The 13,170-nt window shown below is 43.5% G+C and overlaps 1 long non-coding RNA gene across 2 annotated transcripts in view; it reads left to right on the top strand.

The window, feature by feature from the left end:
- The window catches only part of LOC147149259 (uncharacterized), an 88,665-nt gene that overhangs the window by 31,298 nt on the left and 44,197 nt on the right, over positions 1-13,170 (top strand). For both annotated transcript variants that reach the window (XR_015086554.1, XR_015086555.1), the window contains exons 2-3: positions 1,732-1,979; positions 2,096-2,239. This is a non-coding gene — a long non-coding RNA (uncharacterized LOC147149259). The remainder of the gene's footprint in view (positions 1-1,731; positions 1,980-2,095; positions 2,240-13,170) is intronic.

Below are 13,170 nucleotides of genomic sequence, written 5' to 3'. Positions count from 1 at the left end.
TGTCAGTTTGCAGTCACTCAACCCCTGACCCGATGACGGGATCAATAGAGCCGACGACTTCACGCTGTCTGCCATAATCTCTCTCTACCACTGTTGCAATGAGGATCACCAAATGCTTTGGGTCATGTTTACATGAACGGCATCGCACGCTAATCCTTTTGGGTGTTATGAGCAATCAACTAAGCATTATTCGAGGTTCCTCTAGCACGGCTTGATCTGATGATTTGTGTCAAGCTCTGAATAATGGATTCATAGCAAGCCATTGAACGAAGAGATACAGTATGTTAATGCAAAAGATGACCGTCAAACTGTGCTATCAGCTTATGACCTTAATTAATTCATCAGCTAGAGCTACTTGACCTGCGGTCAGGATGCTCTGACTGCAGCACAATAAGCGCTCTGTGAACATTTTTCCTCTCCAATTCTATGGTGCACACAGTTTTCGCGTGTGTCCATATTACCGTTTTTGCATGGTGGCTCCTGTCTCCGTCATTTCAACCTGAGGGATGCTTTCATGAACATTAAAATGCAAAGTCTTGTCTTGTCTTGAGGTCACTGGTGACAATAACATTAAATCTCACCTCAACTTTAATGAGTTCAGGTCTTACATTCTTGCTTTAATTAATCAATTACGTGTTGTTTTTTCTGCTGCCGGTGTAGAGCAAAACGCAACGCTTCCTGCTGGAGAGGTGACATAGTGGCAGTCTGCATACATGATGTTTAACTTACCATAGCTAACATCATGTTGTTCTTCTTGAGAGCTACTTGAGACTGAATCAAAGGTTTTCTCTGCTGATTGGGGCAAGTCGAACATTCCATTTAGCCTCAGTCGCTTCAAGGCATGATTAACCGAACAGTCAATTCCACGCAGTCCACAAAATAACAACTTGGACGTGTTATAGACTTGTAAAGCCATTGCTGCTTTAATTAGAAGTCTAGTATTGTGCAATCATTCCAGTTATCACTCATCCATACCAATAAGCCACATTACAATAATTATATGTCTGTGCACAATAACAGGAATATGTCTTCAAACCGAAGCCTTACACTACTAGATGCTTGTTGAACAGCCTTAGTCACCAAAGAGCCCAACGTATGTACAGTATATGAGATCCGGTGTCTGTTTTTCCCCCATGGCGGATTGACAATGAAAGCCTACCGTCCCATCATATCATCACCGTTTCCAAAGATTTTGGAGACATCATTTCAGAAACGATTTTACAATTACTTGGATAAACAAATGTTTTGTGTGAACAGCAACATGGCGTCAGACCTGACAGCGCCAACACCTTAGCGCCGGTCGATCTTGTAGACGGCATATCCGACGCAATAGACTAGCAGTAGAAACATTTCTGCAGCGGTAGCCGCACTCATTCCCACTGGTCGGGCATTTCAGAGTACTGCAACCTGCTGACTTCTTTTTGATTCTCGTCGTCAGGCTGACGGCTCACGGGTTTGGTTTACCAGCAGCATTTTTTTGTTGCTCCTTTACTTCAATGTACACCATATTAATGAAAGCCCAACAACACGACAAACATCCGGCGTATACCTTGCAGAGCACAAATGACTCCAATTAGCTTTCACGGCGGTGAAAAAGGTGAACACGATTTGATGGCGTCCAACTAAGAGATGATATTTGAAACTCTGTCCCTGTCATTGTTGGATGTGTAAATGGCAACATATTAAGTTAAAAGGTGTTTCAGTGCCAGTGTTGTGTTTCCCCCTTCACAGGATCACAGCAGGGAAAAGGTTGCGGTTACATGCAACACAAAGACTCTCACCTAACAGGTGTGTGACATGAATGGAACTTCCATCTACTGCATGACAGCGGCATTTGCTCCGCCCTCACCTACAGTACCACACTACGGTGTATTCTCGCAAACTGCTGGGCAAACTGCTGCCTACTTTGGCGCTGACTGTTGGCCGCACCAAGCATTGGAACACTGCACAGTATTTCATGAAAAGGATATTCATCTCAGGTAGATTGTTTTTTTTTTTTTTTTTTTTTAAATTCCCCGCCTGACCGCAAATTAGTATTTGCAGAGGGCTGACGTGCACTTTGCACAAACTCAATTTCGTTTTTAATTTCCCACAGACCGATTGCCGGAATACAGGTGTAGCGATACGTTGAAGGGAAACGGTGTTGATGATGAAATAACCCCCGGCAGAGTCTTCCAAGTTGATGAGCGGCCTACGATTCCATTGGCTTCCGGGATCGTGCCTCAGGATTCTGCCAAAGGTTTGGAGCGCAAAAAATTGTAGCTTTCACACTCAGAGCTCCGTGATTTACACATCTTAATTGTGCGGAAATGGATCACTTACATACTCGAAGACCGGCCATTGGCGATACATGGCACATTCATTGCCTCAGAGTAAGACAAATGACCCCGAAGTTACTTAACACGGTATAAATTTCACAGTATCGATAGGCCCAGAGAAAGCGACGAGGGCGGTGCTGTGTCTCAAGTGAGACATTTGACAAAGGGAAATGGGATACTTGAACACTTTATGGGCTTTGGGTGCAGAGTACCACAAGTACAGAAACCTGTTCGGACTGCTGGAAATGGTTTATGTCCCAGGAGGGGCGGCAATTATAGAGAGAAAGATGCACTTTTTTTTGCCTGTGACATCTTGACAGGAATATTACAGCTTGTAAGTCTTTCTGCTCCTCAGTACAGTGACGTTGATAAATCGCTGTGTGATCTCGGTAGCCACCCGTGTCTCAAGAAGTGTGGTTTGGATGTGTGTGATGCATCCTGAGCATTAACTCTTGACATAAGCCTACAAGGAAATTGGGTTTGAACTGAATCCTCCTAAAAAATGCTGCTGTAATATTCAAACAAGGAGCTGAGTAGTACGCACAAAGTTACCTTGTTGTGCAGACAAATCAAGTGAAACTTGTCAGTGGAGCTTGTCCGCTCAGCTGCGATTTTGAACCCTAATTAATATCGGGAGAGTAATGCTTTGGAGCTGCAGCAGTGAACTGTGTTAATGAGTTCAAGCTCCTCATCTAGAAAGGCTTCAACACTCGATTTCATTTTACAATTGAATAAGGTAGCTATGAGCCTGACAACTTGGATTTTTATAATGATACCATGTAATAATGCGAGTGAAACTCATACTAGCACAAATCACCCGATCTTTCTTAATCAGTTGTCAAGGTGAATTTAAGGCCCCGTCACTGAACTATGCCGTGAAATAGATCATTTCACACTTAAGTGAATATACCTCCCACAAGCTCAGCTTTACACTTTCATATGCAGAGGGAGGATTCATCCTGTAAGCGACATCCTATGGAGCATTGTTCACAGGTAACGTAAGTCTTACAATAGCTTTGAAAACAAGACCTAATTTTGTTCACCAAAGACGTGTCAAACTTGTAAAAACTTGGCCATGGAGAAGACTACTTTTGTAAGTCTGACATTTGCTTGGAAAGCTTGTTAAGGCACATTTAGTAGGGTCGAGCTGCTCAATCTGCCATCATTGGATAAGAACAGTTCCACTACATTAATAAGACGCTTACGGCCAGAAAGACGTTGACTGTTTATGACACAGGAATCTCACACAATTGGGGAAATCAAACGACTCATATGAGCGTCGCAACATTCACCAAAGTTTGGTTGGGTTCCAATGTGATGGCCGAATTAGGCTAAGAAGTCGTGGCCCCATGATTAGCTGAAGATACTCGAAAGAGCAGACTTTTCCATCGATGGAGTTCCTTCCCTGAGGGTCTGGCTGTATTCCAAGATGACAGGGCCAATTTGTTCAGCAATCCTGAGACAACATTTTCACACATGGATTGGCCCACACAGAGTCCAGAATTTAACCTCATTGGGGAGTCTTTGGGATGTTTGCGTAGCTGTCTGCTTTGGCCATCTGAAGATTCGTGTGAAAAACATGAATGCAACTTTGGACTAATGTATCAAAAATGACATTTCTGTGGATGCTTACCATCATTAACAAAACATTTGAATGTCAGTTTTTGACACAAAAGTTTCATTGGAATAGTTTTGTTCAGTATGTCACCTTAAACTACTGAACATCAAAATTCAGAGCCACTCCATGAGATGAGTTGATCACTTTTCTGGATATGGTAGCCGAATGATTGAGTGCAAACGCGCAGGTGCTCTCCGAGATTGAAGACCTTTCGCGTTACACTCAGCGAAGCATCAAATGGATCTCAGTGTGCGAGAAAGAGAGCACTCAGTGGAGCTGAATGTAGATCATCTCAAATGTCAGTGGTGTTTATTGGCTCAGTTTTAAATAAGATATTGTAGTGCAGAGACTCAAAATCCTGCCCGGTTGTGAGTCGTCATAACAACTGTAACCGTCAGGGGTGAGTAATTCCGATCCTGGAGCACCGCTGTCCCGCCTGTTTTCATTGTTTCTCTCGTCCAACACACCTGATTCAAATGGGAGGCAGGTCTGGACTGCTGGCAGGCTAGTCTGGTACTCGCACTTTGTTACTACTAAGCCACGCTGTTGTAACACGTCCATGTTCTTTAGTTTGAACGTGAAACGTCTTGTCTTTGTAGTGTATTGAATATAGTTTGAAAAGGATTTGCAAATCTTTGTATTCTGCCGTTAATTTACACTTAAAGAACGTCCCACCTTAATCGCAATTGGGGTTTGCGTTTCACTCTTGGAGATGGCGCTTTATCGCCAAGCCACATTCAACATGTCAAACAGTGTGCAGACCCATGCATTTGGAGCATGCGGCAAACTTTTGTTGAGTTCTTTTCTGTATATATGTAGCAAATACTGATCTGCAACTCTACTTTCTTTTGGGCTTTGCCATCGTAATGTTTCCGTGTAGTCTAGCGACTATGGCGTAAATATGATATATAGTCTTCACAATGTCTCCTTTGAAGGCAATGTACTGTAGTGCTGTAATGCCTCCGGGGTTAAGAGTCGAGTGCGCTAACCAGCCGGCTGAAAGTCTGGGCTACTAACCCATCAGTTAACGCTACTATTAAGGCACTCTATGATATTGAGAGATCCTGTTGTATCCGTGAGTCTTTTGGGTCAGACTCGCGTTCAAAATGATATGGCTCAACTGCTGTTCCTCCCAGGATTCAGTCTCGGTAGTCGTCATGGAAACGCAAAGCCATACTCTGCTTGGCGCGCCCTGCCGTAGAGGAAGGCCAGGCGTGCGGTGGCTCATTTCCACCTCGAGTGTATCAGTAATGTAAAAATACGCACCCTCAACAAAATAATCGTGAAAGACCGTAAACCCTTGTTTTCAGTTATAATGCGCGGCACAACACCGAAGTTAGGATTTATTTTTCTTCTGACGTACACACATGGCATTTCATTCTTAGTTTACACTTTCTATGGCACGCCATACTACGTCAGAAAGTCCTTTTCCCTGCGATTGTTGAACGCTGTGGAATGAAACGCACGAAAGCAGGAAAGTCTCTGCAGCTGTTTTGCGCCTTATTGCAGAGGGTTCATCCATCATCCAAAATGTAAATCCAGATTCGGCTGTGATGAACCGCATACCACATGACTTTTCATACCTTCCAAATGCGGCCTATAAATCCTGACTCTTTTGCAATTTTAATGAGGAAATAGCCAGTCTGTCCTTGGCTTTGATAAGGACGGGTGAGAAAGCTCAAGAAGAGAATTTAGGAGCAAATGTATTACCTTGTAAATCTTCAAATGTAGACTACACGAATTGCCCTCTCGCCCGTGCTTATAAAGTGGGGAAGACGTCTCTTCCCGCACAAAACAATACTCGGACTGTTTTTCAGATGTAGGTGGGATCCACTCGTTGTCCTCCTGTATTTTTAGATCAATAGCGTTGCTGGGTTATACAGCTGTCTTATCTGCAAGCCTTTCAGATGAAGATAAATGGCTCCGTTTCAAAAGTAATTAGCCAAGCCAGAGTGTGTGTTTGTATCGGGAGTATCTCGCCTTTATCATGGCGACAGGCAAACCTGCAATCAAGTTCTCTTTTCACAATCGTTCATTAGCATAAAGGCTGGGGTGGACAACAAGAGCGAGTCTTTGCAGAGCTGGGATACATTCAGGCGTGAGTGAGTAAGAAACCCTTAAAAGCCAAAGCGGTACAAATGGATGTTTTTGAAGTGACGCACAGACAGAATGTGTTCTACACAATCGCATCGAGGCTTTGAAAACTGGAGGCGGATTTATTGCCAAGGAGTATCAAAGGGAAGCTTTGGAGATAAATATCCCGTACCCCTCTCAGACTGATAAGAAGCAAAGTTTTTGAGCCTTGTCTAGCAGCTCAGCGTTTCCGCCATTTCAATTACGCTTTTCCAATACCTTTCTTTTCTCCCCATTCTTCTTTCATTCATGCAATTAAGATCAGCAAGATCACCGTGACAACTTCAACGCATGTGGAATGCTACAAATCTCCGCAACGTTGAATATTCTTCTGAAAGTGACCCTTGTTAGAGGTGCCAAACAATAGTGGGGGCGGGGGGGAATTTCCCACTCGTCGTCTATTTTGTCAATAGTGCACCAAACCGCCGTCCTTTCACAGGGGAATAGGGGCGCGGTTTATGCAGATTGGCGATGGCGGGCCCGAGACGGTCGATTCAAATGACTTCTGATTCACTGTCATTTGCGTGGCGGTGAGAAGAAAATTGGCTGATGCACACGTGTCATAAATCCGACAGTGATTTCGCATCTACACTGAACTCCTGCACAGAGTAAGAACATTTCTATGCATATATTAGTGAGTTCACTGGTAATTTTGCTCGACATAATTTGCCTACGAATGAATAAAGCAGAAGATTAAAATTCAGACCACATTTCGTACATGAACTCAGTAGCGGTAAATTTAGCAAGGATCAATTAACTGTGCAATTTGTGTCTCGTTTTTGTTTTGAATCAGAATAAAACTTAATAACAGAGGTTAACTTCTTTATAGACTTGTTTGTGAGGTATTCATGATAAAACGATACCTAAATTGCAAACATTGACCGTTGATTATTTATGTGGTTCAAAATCCAAACAGATCTGGGGATCTCTGCACTGATTATGTTCCACCTTAGAGGTTTTGCTGTATTTTAATAGAGATGAATGAATTATACAACGGCAGCAGCATTTTTTTTTTTTAATAACATTCACAGATAATTCATCAGATATGTTACAATCTCCCCACATCTGTTTTTCCACGTATTACGTTCCTTTTCCATCACGGGTGAGCCCCCGCGAAACATCCTGCGGCTTTTTCACCTAAGCTGAGCTTCATAGCAGGAAATGGATTCCTCTCGGACATTATTCTCGCGCAGCGTCTGAGGCGGGGCGACGCTGTCATTTGTCAGGTGTCTGTGCAGGACGCTTCACGCGCTTTCTGACTCGTCGCATCCGGGCCAGCCGCAGAGGAGATAGGCTGCTAAACAAATGGTTGCTGTCACACAAGGGGGAGGCGACGTTTAATGAGCCTGTCGTCACCATTGGCACACTTCAAACCAGGCGCAGGAAAATCGGCTCTAAAGCTGTTTTTTTTTTTTTTTTTCCCCCCCTCCAAAGAATCTTTAAATCTTCACTTGGTCTGCCTCTGCAGTCAATATTCATTACTAGAATGTCAAGTGCAGAATTTTAGCCTTGCACTAAACTGCCTTGTTTTTCTTTTCTTTGTATTTATTTATTTATTTTTTAGGACTCCACAACAAATGAATACACCGTTTTAGAACAACACTTCTCCACTTCATGTCAAGGTGAAAAGGATTTTTAATTTTTTTTTTTGTTGTGGTCGCTTTTATCTGGTATACGCTTCAGTCAGTGGCAAAAGCCATTGTCGAAGGCTGTGTGTCTTTCACGTCATTTATAGCTGTCTCCCTCCGGCTGTATCGAGTGTCTTCTGTTCAGGATGTGGCGCAACAATTAATCCTCGGATTGATTCACTTCCTATTGAATTGCCCCCAAACTCCAGATGTAATTCAACCTGTCCTTGTTAATCCCGGACCTCACTTCAAGCAACTCGGAAAAGGATTCAGGCATGTGGCATCTGTTTGTCTATTCGTTTCCGTATGTCGTTTGAAATTGGGATGAGCATAAAAATTGATCGGTGATGGTTAAGAATTCTGCTCCATTGTGTGGAATTGATTGTTGAACAATCTTGTCTGAAAGCAATTGAAGCAAAGTGAAGTGCGCTACGACTACTCATGGCAATTTTGTCCCCCATTGGAAGGATACGCAGTGCTTTCGGGCAATGCCATGACATCATTGACATATCTTTTATTTTCCGTCCATAAGCTCAACGTTGGTGAACATGCAGAAAAAAAATCTCTTGGTTGATTGTAGAGCACATAAAGTACATTTTCTTACTACCTTGAGTAATTGAATTTTACTGAGCGGTACCAGTTTATTTTGAACCAAAACCTTTTATTACTCAAATACACCTTACATCAATCCATCTCAACCAACCAACAAACAAAGGAACCTGTGTTTATGTGTGCCCCAGTTTTTGTAAAATTCGATTTTTTGACCACTAGTTTTTGTCCAGCTGCTCTCTTTTTTGTGCAGTTGAAAGTGGTCTTTAGCGAACGCCTCAATAAGTTACCATGGGGCCAGAGAAAGTTGCAATTGGCAGCACTTTGATGAAGAAGGCAAGAACCAGAGTAACGTTCAAGAACGAACTCGTAGCATACGCGTGGCCGATCTGGCCAGGATGTATCGGAAGTCAACACGTTTCAGCGTGGCTCCACAGACTTGCGAGCTGCTTTGAAAAAGACCACAAGAAAATGTGTCGCAAAGTCTGGAAATGGTGGATTACCCTTCCAACCAATAACTCGCCTTTCCCTCTTTGCCGTCTTTCATACTCCATCAAGAGTCTTCAAGGAAGATAATAAGAATAGTGTGCTCATTTATCCATTCCATTAGACATTCATGTTTATTTCAGATTGTTTTATATCCGTTACGGTATAAATATTCTCTACAAAATGTATTTTTGTTGATTGAGTAATGAGGGGCTTTTCAAAATAAGCTTGGGCCTGTTATGCTAGTACGGCGTTTTTTGCAAAACCAGATCTTGTTGGCAGTGAGACTCTTTTACAGTCTGCCTTCGATGATGTTCAGGCCCATCTGCAAAGACCAAAGCTGATTTTGACAAAGATGCTGTTTTCCAGGGCTACTTTGCTTTCAAATTGAACTCGCCGGAGCGCGGCCATTGAGCGGGTGTCTATTTCACAAAGCAGGTTGATCAAACTCTGAGTCTCATCCTGAAATCTGAGTTGACCTACTCCGAGATAGGAAACTCTGAGTTTCCACTTCCAGAACAGCTCGTTTGAATCCGTTCACTCAACTCGGGAGTAACTTCAACTGGAGTTAAGCGCAGTAAGTAAAATCAAATGCGGTTGACTGCGCAAATGCTTTGTAACTTAATTGACAAGGTGACTGATTTAGTAGCTCGTTATGGGATAAACATAATTCGGAGTGTCTTCATCGAACTTTTCTGAAGGTTATCCTTTTTAGTTGCTTTTTTGTCTGTGACTTTTCCAGCCTGTCTTTCACCTTGTGGGTTGTCTTGGAAACATATTCCCAGCGTGGCAGTGCTCCCTCCTTTGATTGACAGTCTTGATCCTGATACTGCCGTTGACCTTGGCTGCTGTTTGTCTGCCTCAGCCCTAAGCGCTTGTCCTTAGTTGCCTGTTTTGCGCTTTATAAAAGATCTCAATCCACCACCACGGTCGGTTCCCTCGGGTTCCCGTTTGGAGAATTATGGGACAAAGAAACAAGATAATGCCATCTAGGTAAAATCACATGGCCGCGATTGCTGCCGGTTTGAAATGGTGCAACAGATCAAATTCTATGTAGTGGATATAGAAACGTTTTGTTCAGTATGAGATTTCATAGCATGTTTGAGAGATAATATACATATTTAAAAGCTTCTTGATGCAATCGACCTTCCCTGGGGGACATGAAGAAGACGCCGAAATAAGTGTTGTCAGCAGGAGCTTTTTACGGCCGCCGAGTCCTGTTCGTCATGACTCCCGTTGGCGTTCCAGGGCTTTGATTGCGAAGGAACATATTGCACGGGATCCCTTGCCCGGTGCGCAGTCAACGGCGTAGTCCAAACGGCTCGCTTGTGCCGACGCTGTGTTTTGACCATCATTGTGAAACGTGAGCCTGTAACGGTGGCCATCGGCTTCAAAGGCAACGTCACAAGTGAAGAGCTGAGTGAGAAAGTGCCACAGGGACAACCGGGAGGATGCACTTTGATCTCGCCATGACTGTCACTTTTGATGAAAAGAAAAGAAAAAAAAAGCAAATGGGAATAAAATTGTCACTCAAGAGGCCAACTCGACTTTCATATCAGCTACTAGAGCAAAGGCCGTGTCTTACTGTGTAGCGTGCACTGATCTATCCCAGCTATTTTCTTTTTGTTGTCTTTTTTTCATTTCATAATCCCCCTTTAGACCTTTGACAGCATCTTTTAATCAATTTTCTCACACTTTTCTATGGGACTAAAAGCATTTGTTTTTCACTGCTCTTTGCTTGGGGCCAGCACGGTAGGTTCGTGGTTTGCCATTTTTTTCGGAGGTTCCGGGTTTGAATGTCAGTTCCTTCTTGTATGGAGCTTGCACGTTCTCCCTGGGCTTGCGTGGATTTTCCCCTTGTTCACATTCCAAAAACATATCGTACATGTTCGCTTTAATTAAAGACGCAACATTGGAATGGGGCCCAATACAAGAGCCGTATCAAAAACTCTGCTTTCACGATCATGATAAGGCTCAGTTTGGATTGACGCGGACTGAAAAGTACTGAATTGAGACTTCCCTTCATTGTATTGTTTTTGAGACTCTTACATTTTTCTTGATTACTGTATCGAAATGATCTCATTTAGCTACGAGAGATGAGATGTCCTATTTAGATTCAACAACCTTACTGGATACATGCCAACGCTCAAGTGCAGAATTTGAATTTTAAAATCTCAGCCGGCCCAGATGTATCTGGTTCTCATCGTCTCTTCGGTGTTCCGTTCGATTTTCGAAACGCTGTCGTCAGGAAAATAGGAAAAAGGAAAATAGGGAAAAGTTTCAGCAAACAAAAGGCTCTACTTCTGAGTATTGATGTGCGGCTTTGTGTCGGATTTCTCGCTGGTGAGGAGATTCGTCGACAACTTTAGCATAAAACCTAACACTGCGTAGACGGCACTTTACGAAAAGAGGACGTATGCGAGCCAGTATTGGACCGAGGAACACGGACAGAACACAGCACGCGTGTGGCCAGAACGCTGCCTTCGTGGACCTCGATCACGCCGTGGGTCTTGATTGTTGTTGACCTGGTGCTAGATCCAAAGCGCAGTTGCCCGAAAGGAAGCTAGACGGCACATTGAGAACCTGACGTTGAAGTCAAAGCTCGTTACTTTGCATCCTGGGATTAAAATGTTGGCATAGCGCAGAGATTAGTTTCTGGACTTGGAAGAGGTACCACGTTCTGAATATAATTTGACACATACGTCTTGAAGCCTTTGTCCTTCTTGGCAGCTTACGTGAATCAATTTGCTTGAATGATGCAACTGAAGCTGTTCAGCAAAATGTTCAGTCCATCAGACTTGGAGCCAAGTCAAGAATGCTCTGATTTTGCTCGCAAATAGTCTGAGCGCAAGACCTCCAGCGGGCTGAGTCCGTGCAAATGAAATGTGTGGCATATACCATCTAGTCGAATTGAATTGCTATTTGGGTTTTCTCGGGTACGGTGACTTCCTGAGTTCATGAAAGGCTCTAAATTATCCGTAGACTGTGATTTTGAGGGATTTCTTTTTGTCTCTATGTGACAGTCCAGGGTGGCTCGCCCGGAGTCAACAGGGATAGGCTCCAGCTCACCCGCAACCCTTTGCCGGGAATCATTTCTGTTGATATCAAATGAGGAGGTCGGCATTCTTCTTTGCACCTCCATGACTTGTCTTGGCTTTAACTGCTCAAACTATATCGGTCTGCGTTTTTACATTTTCTCGCTAGCAAAATGTGAACGGAGCAGTCAAGTATACGAAAGAGCACTCGGGCCAATGTTTATAAATGCCAATAGAAGACTTGATTAAAATATTGAAACCGTGCCAGCCGAGTCTTTTCCTTGTGGCATGGAGACGTTGAGAGTTGTGGTATGTCACCCTGTGGAAGCCCGAAGGCAAACATAATTAAACCACCACCGGCGCTGTTCTATCTTGTTTGACACCGAGGCGGCGGGGGTACTCAATGCTGGGTCCGCATGTGAGCGGGAACGCCAAAAAAATGCGGGATTGCTCACTATAAGTTAGGTCACGCTGACATTTCAGTGAAAAGTAGTCCGAACATCTTTTTGAAATCATAGCAATAAGCAACTTGTTGGAAAGGGAAGATAATCGCTTTAAGCCGTTCTCCGAGCTTTTCCGGATGATTTGAGACAGCGTATTCATAGATTCTCATTTCTGAGTATAATTTGGAATCATATCCTGCTGCTGTTTTGTCTCCAACTCGTTTTCAAGAGCGACTGGAAATTGGAATCCAAGGTGAACGGCGCCGCTTTCATCGCAAAAGAGGACCACCTCCAAGCTGTACCGCTTCAGTACATGTACAGTACATCATGCTCTACAATAATGCTTAACTATATTTATAATTTTACCCCTACCTGTGGCTAAAAAGCAAAGCGTGGAGAGTCTCTGTTGCCGTCATGCACAACTGCAGTCAGTGAATGCGGCTATCATTGCCAACAGCCTCTCACATATCTACTCTTAACTTTATTCTTGCCCATTTCCTCTATTTGTATCATTATAATATGAATACAACAGCCGGGGAAATCCGCCCCTTTCTTCAGAATCCTGCCGTGTTTGTGGTTCAATTAAAAAAAAAAAAAAAAAAAAAAATGTTGTTTCTTAACAAGTTGTGGCAAAAACGGAGCGTTGCGGCCGACGTTGAACTCGGTGCCGCTCGTGTAAGACTGATGGGGAGCCCGTCGGACACGGCTAACTGTGAACATGAGACGCATTGCTCTCTCTGATCAATAACGAGCTCACGACAGTGATGGACTGCAATAAACGAGGAGAAATTGGAGAGACAAAATATTCCAGAGCTCGCCGCACCGAGCTGCTTTCAAGGTCATCGTCCGACTGACGTGGCGCATAAACATGTCGTCGCTGTACAGCTTTGTTACAAGGTGGGCAAAATCAATAGATGGGTCGGATGAGGTCATCAAAAAAAACAACAGCTAAACCTGAGC

Source organism: Filicampus tigris, chromosome 4 (genome assembly GCF_054856515.1).
Source record: "Filicampus tigris isolate MCC_2025a chromosome 4, RoL_Ftig_1.0, whole genome shotgun sequence".
Taxonomy (NCBI): domain Eukaryota; kingdom Metazoa; phylum Chordata; class Actinopteri; order Syngnathiformes; family Syngnathidae; genus Filicampus; species Filicampus tigris.
This window is presented reverse-complemented; position numbering and strand designations above follow the sequence as displayed.